Source organism: Perca flavescens, chromosome 23, assembly GCF_004354835.1.
Source record: "Perca flavescens isolate YP-PL-M2 chromosome 23, PFLA_1.0, whole genome shotgun sequence".
NCBI lineage: Eukaryota > Metazoa > Chordata > Actinopteri > Perciformes > Percidae > Perca > Perca flavescens.
The window spans coordinates 10096076-10104593 of NC_041353.1; positions in this window are offsets into that span (position 1 = coordinate 10096076).

Genomic DNA, 8518 nt, shown 5'->3' on the forward strand with positions numbered 1-8518 from the left:
AAAAGTGGATGGAAACAGTATGGAGACCAAAACAAATAGTTTGTCATTTAAATACACAAAGCATCTCAAAACGTCCACAATGAGAAAGCAAGTAGTAACTTTCAACTGTTAGTCATCCAGACAAACTTAATGCATTTCAGATTTTTGTTGTGACAAGCTCAAAAATGTCCCACAACTATTTCTCTATTTTTCAGTGAAGGCGTATATTTTATTTTTTCTCTTTTCTCTATCTGTATGTCTCTTTCTTTGAGTCATTTCTCTCTTGAGAACTTTTTTCTTAATAATAAATAAAAGATAGCTCTTTATTTTTACTGCCACATGTGTGTCTCCACTCCACATTCAGTGATAGATGCCTTTAGAGTCACAGTAAATGCCCCAAAGACCATGTGAGCAAGTCATTAGTATTGTTGAGTCAATAGTTTCTATCCCCTTAAAGGTTACTTAACACATGTACCAAAAACTATTTAGAGTCTAAACAAATATGAGTTGGTGAAGATTGCCTGAACTCTCCATAAAACCTGTTGTGATTCTAAGGTCTGTTGGGGCCCTAGGCAAACATTTCTAGGGGGGCCCTCAAAACCAGTTTTTACGACCATCACTCTACAAATGCTGCTTATGGGCCTTGGCTACAGCTACATCTTTTACCCGAAATCTAAAGACCTTTGCACATTTAATTTGATTTCTAAGGAGATCGACCTTTCTGTTAAAGAGTAAGAGTAAGATTTATCCCAGAACTGTCGCCACAGACACCCAGTTTATAATACTGCAAATGGAAGGGCTTTCATCTGCGGGCCATAGGCTCAATCAACATTGTTTATCCGTGTTGGGGACAAAATGCATCTCTCCCCCCCTCAAAGTGATCAATGCTACTTCACCAATAGACTATTAAATACCTAAAATAGAAGTATTTCAAACTAAAGAGCTGTAACATGAACAGTCTATAGTGCGATAGAATGATAAAATCCAAGTGGCAGTTGCTGGTTGTATTTAGCCGCTACAGAGCTCCAGGATGCCGGCAGTTGTTTAGCCGCCAACAGGTGACTGTGAGCTGGCTACAGGCACCGTCAGATGACGGTCCTTTCAGGGGCCATTTAGTGGAGTTTAGCCAGAAAAAGTGAGCGTCATGCGGTGGGCCATGACAGTTAAGTTTAGGCACCAAAACGACTAGTTAAGTTTAGGAAAAGACTGTGGTTTGGATTAAAACATTCCCGAGGAATGAACAAGCGTTTCCTGGGTGAAAGAATTTTGTTTTCACCGTGATGTGAACCCTGCTCTCTGGCTTGAAAGCACTGTTTTATGTTGACACCACATTGTGCTTTTCATTTGGAGATTATTTTCCATTAAATATTGAAGTGCATATTTAAGTGTTTTGGCATGCTTGGCCAAGTGGCACTATATCCATGGTATTGAAAGGGTGATTTAATTATTGCATGTTTGTTTTGTTGTGCAGGACCAAAAAACATCCCTCCCTCTGCTTTTTTCACAAATCGCGCCCTGATTATAGTTAATCAGCCACACCTGATGTCACCTAGGCCCGTACAGCACACGTGGCTCGTTAAGGTCTTTTCTCCAGGTTGGAAGGCCCAGAACCTCCATGTACTGCAGTCCAATTCAGCCAACTCCACACTATGAGCAACATTTTTTCATTACACATTTAATAAAGCCACTTTCAATATAAGAGTATAATAATTTATGTGCACAAATGGTAAAAAAAATAACCCTTGATACTTGCTGTCCCTGTGCATTTCAAAGGGCAAAGAATGGACAAACCCCTTATACTGAATGAAACAGCTTTCTATTGGTCCAAACACAATTCACATGTGTGCCATTCATCAGGAAACTGTCCAAAATATTTATTTCTTTGAGGTTGGTGTGTTTTTTACCTCTGTTACTGGCAGTGTTTTTTGTGTGAACCCAGACTTAAGCTTTTCCAGACTGCTCGTAGAGTGGAGGCTGGAAAACTGACATTTTGTCATTTTGCTTAGTCACTGTGCTTCTCCTCCAATGTGTTGATATCTGCCTTATGCTCTCACATCCTTTCCATTAGGCCAGATGGCAGACATTGACTTTCAGCACTGTTTTCCTAATACTTTTGTTTGTACTTAACTGTAACTTGTTTAATTTCCCTGTGGTGATGCCAATGGGGTCGTTCCAGATAGATTTTTTCATTTTATTTTGTCTTTTAAAAGTCAAAAGTTCAAAATATAAGTAATATTCAACAAAATCAGTTTGTCAGGCCAGCAATGTTGAACACAATCACTTCCTGTAGCAGGAAAGTGAAGTGCTGCCAAGATTGATCAACATATCAGTCTGCCGATCTGTGCAGCTTTTAAAGGGGACATATCAACTTTTTCAGTGCTTTTTTTGCACTTACATTTGGGTAGTTTGAGTGCCTACCAAACCACAAACTGTGAAATAAGCCACCCCAGTCATTTTTTTTTGTGGGCTGCCTAGTTCAGAAAACATGGGATTCAACAAGCCATTCAGACTTGGCTCCCCTTCCTTTGTCACATGCAGGCTCATTAGAACATACCACCTCCCATCTGAGTATTTTCACCCATGGCTTTACAGTAAAACTACCTTTGCAAAGGTGCACCATATTATTCTCGTAAGCCAATCAGAGGAGACTGGGCTTTTCGAGAGGGGGGCTTAAAGAGACAGGTGCTAAAACGAAGTGTTTCAGACAGAGTTACAGGTAAATTGAGACAGACAGTATGATAAAAATAAGGAGTTTTTTAAACATTTAAATATATAAACATGTAATGTTCTAGTAGAAACCCAAAATTTGTGAACCTTGAAAATGAGCATAAGTCTCCTTTAACTGTCTTAGTTTGCTGGTCTAAAAGAACAAAAATAATAGCTTTTAGATTCAGAGATCTGTAGCGTGTTATTTTCTTACCTTTCCAGTTTAGAAAGAATGTAATGCTAAAACCAAGTATGGCAATTTCATAATGTTAACAATCAAAGTGAAAGTCATTGGCGGTGCTCATGCTCAAAATGCAAAAAACGAAATGTCAGTCGATGGTTTCAAGAAGCTGTTGAAAACGAATTTGTTCCATAGGCACTTTGTCCAGTAATGTGTGTTGTGCCTCCTGGATGGTTTTTATTGTGTTATTGTTTAAGTGTTTACCTTCTGTTTGCCTTTTTCTAGTTTTTCTAGTTATATTAATGTTGATTATTGTCTACTTTTATATAATATTCTTTACAAGAAGTATGAAAATGGTCAGTGGTCCAAAATATGTATTCTGTCTTGTGGTAAACTACAGACAAAACCCTCAGATGAAGAAGAAAGAGTGTTTTTCACTGGTGTACACACACTATTCACATTGTGCCCTGCATCTGTAACTTGTCCAGAATGTTTGTTTCTTTGAGGCTTGGTGGGCTTGAACTGTGTTCCTGGCAGTGTTTTTGTGAAGCAGTTTGAAGCCGTTCCAAACTGATCTTATTGTGGAGGTTGGGAAACACACATTTCACTTAGTCATTCTGCTTCCTCCCCTCAAATTTTTATTGACTGACTTTTATCACTATTATCGAAATGTATTCATCCTATTACAGTACATATGTTGAGTTCCTTGTAATGATGATCATGATATCCTTGAACAAAGAGGTTTGGGTTTCTGAACAGCTATTAAAAACCCACTCATGTTTCATTTCTGATTATTGGGGGGGGGGGTGATCATGCGTTTACTTCCCCCATAGTCGCTCCAAGACATGTAGCCTCAAACTGCAAATGTCCTGCTCTCCATGTCTCTGAAATAGGCTGACATACTATTTACACACTCATACTGACCGACACTAGACTCACGCACTGGCCACGGTTACATTCGGTAGCCTGGTGCGCGGTCTCCTCGTGACAGCCTACCTACCATGTAGCAACATTCACTTCTAACATTTAACTTAACATAACTACCAAGATAACATTACGTGCATTTGTGTGTTATATAATACTTTTGATAACTCAAACTTGCCGAGAACCTAGACACCCGTTTGATTACATAGACTCATGCATTAGGCACGGTTACGGTCTCGTTCAGTAGCCTGGTGCGCGGTTTCCTCAACAACCTACCTACCATGTAACAAACATTTAACTTAACAGAACTACCAAGATAACATGACGTGTATTTCTATGTGATTTCCATCGATAATGTAGCCCATGAATTTCTATGTACACAATCATCTAAGATGCATGAGAAATAAAGGCTGCTAGGATCGGTTGATAACTCAAACTTGCCTAGAACCTAGACTACACACACACAGTAGCAGAAGAAGACCAGTAACACACAACGCATACACCGATTGCACTCAGCTTGAGCGAAGCGCTGCCGGCACGAATGAGGTAAAAAAACAGGAGTGAGTCGGTTCATTGACGTATGGCACTTGATTCTCCCGGTTCAATGACACGATTCGGGTTAATTAACCGGCTCTTTGGTCAGTTCGTCAACACTATTGTCCTGGAATCAATGTATTCATTGCGATATTGGTAGAATTATACTGTCATAAAGAAAAATAAAAAATATTTATATAAGAAAATAATTTCTTTAGTAGTGATAAGTAACCTAATTATTTCTTTACATGTTTATGTAGTGCGTAGTTTGTCGGCCCCTTGAGGAATTCTAAGTAATGACAACAACATTGTCGGCGCATCCACATGATAGAAGCCTTCCGTGATTGCACAAAAGCTCATTTTTACTTGCAGTGAGTCAATTTACAGCACTCACAGCATAGTACAGAAAGTGACTGAAAATTGTTCACAACAGTGCCTTTTTAAAGGAGTTGGGAGTCAAGTTAGTTATTCAGTTCACAACAGTTCATGCAATCAGTAGCTTTCTTCTTATCTCTGGTCAGGCCCGGCATCTCTTCCACGTTATGCGGTCTGCCCTCAGGGATACATCCTGTGCTCTTGGCAAGTTCACTCATCTTTCATGATTAACACATGATAACATGAAAGACAGAAATACTAAAACAGAAATACTAAAACAGCAGTTTGGATGCAAATGGTTTAACTGGTAAACTGAAGCAACGTTCTAAGCATACTTTTTCTAACACACTGAATATATATATATATATATATATATAGATTGAACATAAAAGATAAAAACTGACATGTTCAACAATCTGGCACGTGTAAAAGTGCAGTGCCATCTCTTCTCTGGATCTTTCGTCCTTGTCAACACCACACATAGACACATTTACAGGCTACATAAATAGGAGCACATGAGCAAAAAAAGAAAATTGTTCATAACTAAGATACAAGCGGTACAAAAATGAAGATCCACGCAAGCATATTAGCCAACTGGGATATTCTTGGACTTCTTGGCACAGACACCCAGAGGCTTCTAATAAAATCTCAGACAGCACCCAGACACCACCTTCTGTTCCTACCATGTGGCCATGTGGTAAGCACTGTGCTTAAAACCAGAGACTCATCCCGAGGCAGGCCAAGTGATTCTCTCACCTTGTCTCTCATGGGCTCACATGTGCTGCAAGAGTGAACTGGCACTAAAATCAGACGACAAGAACTGCTTCACACAACATACCTCTGGTCCATTTGTGGTTAAATTACCCACCAGTATCACACAAATCACCCTTCTCTCACAATCCCTAAATTAAGGGATATAGCTAAAGTGTATTGTTTTCATACAACATCTCATGCACAGTAATACTAGGGTTTAACACATTGGTGGTGGTGGTGTTTGTTAGAAGTGGTGTTTGGAGGAATTTAGTATCATATTACAGGTATCAGACAGGTATAAGCCCAGGTGTTAGTGTGTAGTTACATTTGGTTAATATAGTTTAGATTTGCAGATTAAAATGACCTTCTGCATAAATGTGTAACACATCTGCTCTTCAGCAGGATATCACCAGTCTTTGCTTTCGACACGGTGAAGCTCAGCCTACTTTGATTGCATACGCGCCACAAGACAAGCACTTAAAACACACACACACACACACACACACACACACACACACACACACACACACACACACACACACACGTGCACACACACACGGGCACACTCACATGTGCATGTGAAAACACACTAAGCAATGAGTGCACAGTATGTGCAAATATGCTCCGAATTAAGTCAACGGAAACATATTTGCACACAACTGATTTTCGTCAAAGTACTTCTTCTCAAGCTTTTAACTAAAACCATGAAGAGACCTCCATCTACTTGCACCAACACACATAAATACTGGCAACGGGCCTAAAGCAATAAGTCTAAGTGCTTATGGTCTAGAGAAGATAGACGTCTGTTGAGAAGATCAAGTTGCACTGTGCTTTTGCAAGTGTGTTTTAGGGGGGAGCGACAAAGAATATAAAGTTCTGTACCAATAACCACCACATGGGGGCAACAGATTGAAGTACAATCACGTTGCTGTATTAAACTGACTCTGAGTTGCTGGGATGAGAGCCAGTGCTCAAACACTGATGCTTTTCAGTCTGTCCTTGGTTAAAGAAAAAAGACCCAAGTTATATCAGACAGAGATGGATTTGAGCCAATCATAACTCTTAAATGTTCTGTTTTTATTGCTTCTTTTTTTTGGGTAGGCTGTTTGCATTATTTGTAATTTAACGCCACACAGTGAGGGAGGCAGATCTATAGAGGCCCAAAAGTGTCAATTTTCACTAATTATTTTATGAGTGAAGTTGATGAAATGAATGACAACTGTTATATTTTTTTTCAGTCCAAGCACACACTCAATCATTTATCTACTTCTACACACACGATTGTATTTATATTCCCAATTTTACTCCCAATACTAATACTTTATCTCAAACATCCCATTTTCGTTTTTGCTTTTTTGATAATGAGAACTGTTTGATTGGTCTAGTGGCAAAAAATGGACGTACAGAAAGGAGTGTGTTGAAAATAAACAGTTGATGGCAGTAATGCAGTGACTTTTGGTAATTGATAATTTTAACTTCTGAGACTCCAAACAATACAATGAAATATTGGTTTATGAATGCACAAAGTGAAAAATATTTTCTTTTAAGCATTGATAATTAGACACTATACAACTAGCTTTCAGAGGCAGGAGTCTCAACCACCATGTCTCATTTCTTTTTTTCTTTAACCTAAAAATTGCTATTACTGTCTCTTAAATGGCTGGAGGACTATAAATCACTGGTGTCTCAGTGGCCAGAAATGGTCCATGTGCAAATATATACAGTATATATTTTAACCTCAGACCACAAAACCCATCAATATGAGTTAGAGGCTGCAGAGGTAGCCAGAAGCAAATTAATCTACCATAAATTCGATTTTTTAAACTTTCTTCAGACCCTCCACCCAACAGTTTTCACTCCTCAAGAGACCTGGATATGTTGATATGGTGGCAAAGTGATTGACATTGTCCATCCACAGCAGAAAGTCTATTATCAAACTCACTGGCCTGTGTGGAGTTTGCATGTTATCCCTGTGTCAGTTGGATTTTCTCAGGGAGCCCACAAACCATAGAGACGGTGGACTGGAGACTCTAAATTGAATGTGTTGTCGGTCTATTTGTATATATAGATGCATATACAGTGAAGAAAATAAGTATTTGAACACCCTGCTATTTTGCAAGTTCTCCCACTTAGAAATCATGGAGGGGTCTAAAATAGTCATCGTAGGTGCATGTCCACTGTGAGAAACATAATTTAAAAAAAAAAAAAATCCAGAAATCACAATAGGATTTTTTAACTATTTATTTGTATGATACAGCTGCAAATAAGTATTTGAACACCTGAGAAAATCAATGTTAATATTTGGTACAGTAGCCTTTGTTTGCAAGTACAGAGGTCAAATGTTTCCTGTAGTTTTTCACCAGGTTTGCACACACTGCAGGAGGGATTTTGGCCCACTCCTCCACACAGATCTTCTCTAGATCAGTCAGGTCTCTGGGCTGTTGCTGAGAAACACGGAGTTTGAGCTCCCTCCAAAGATTCTCTATTGGGTTTAGGTCTGGAGGCTGGCTAGGCCACGCCAGAACCTTGATATGCTTCTTACAGAGCCACTCTTTGGTTATCCTGGCTGTGTGCTTCGGCTCATTGTCATGTTGGAAGACCCAGCCTCGACCCATCTTCAATGCTCTAGGGAAGGAGGTTGTTCCCCAAAATCTCACAATACATGGCCCCTGTCATCCTCTCCTTAATACAGTGCAGTCGCCCTATCCCATGTGCAGAAAAACACCCCCAAAGTATAATGCTACCACCCCCATGCTTCACAGTAGGGATGGTGTTCTTGGGATGGTACTCATCATTCTTCTTCCTCCAAACACGGTTAGTGGAATTATGACCAAAAAGTTCTATTTTGGTCTCATCTGACCACATGACTTTCTCCCATGACTCCTCTGGATCATCCAAATGGTCATTGGCAAACTTAAGATGGGCCTGGACATCTGCTGGTTTAAGCAGGGGAACCTTCCGTGCCATGCATGATTTCAAACCATGACGTCTTAGTGTATTACCAACGGTAACCTTGGAAACGGTGGTCTTAGGATCATTGAGACCCCACGAGGTGAGATCTTGCAT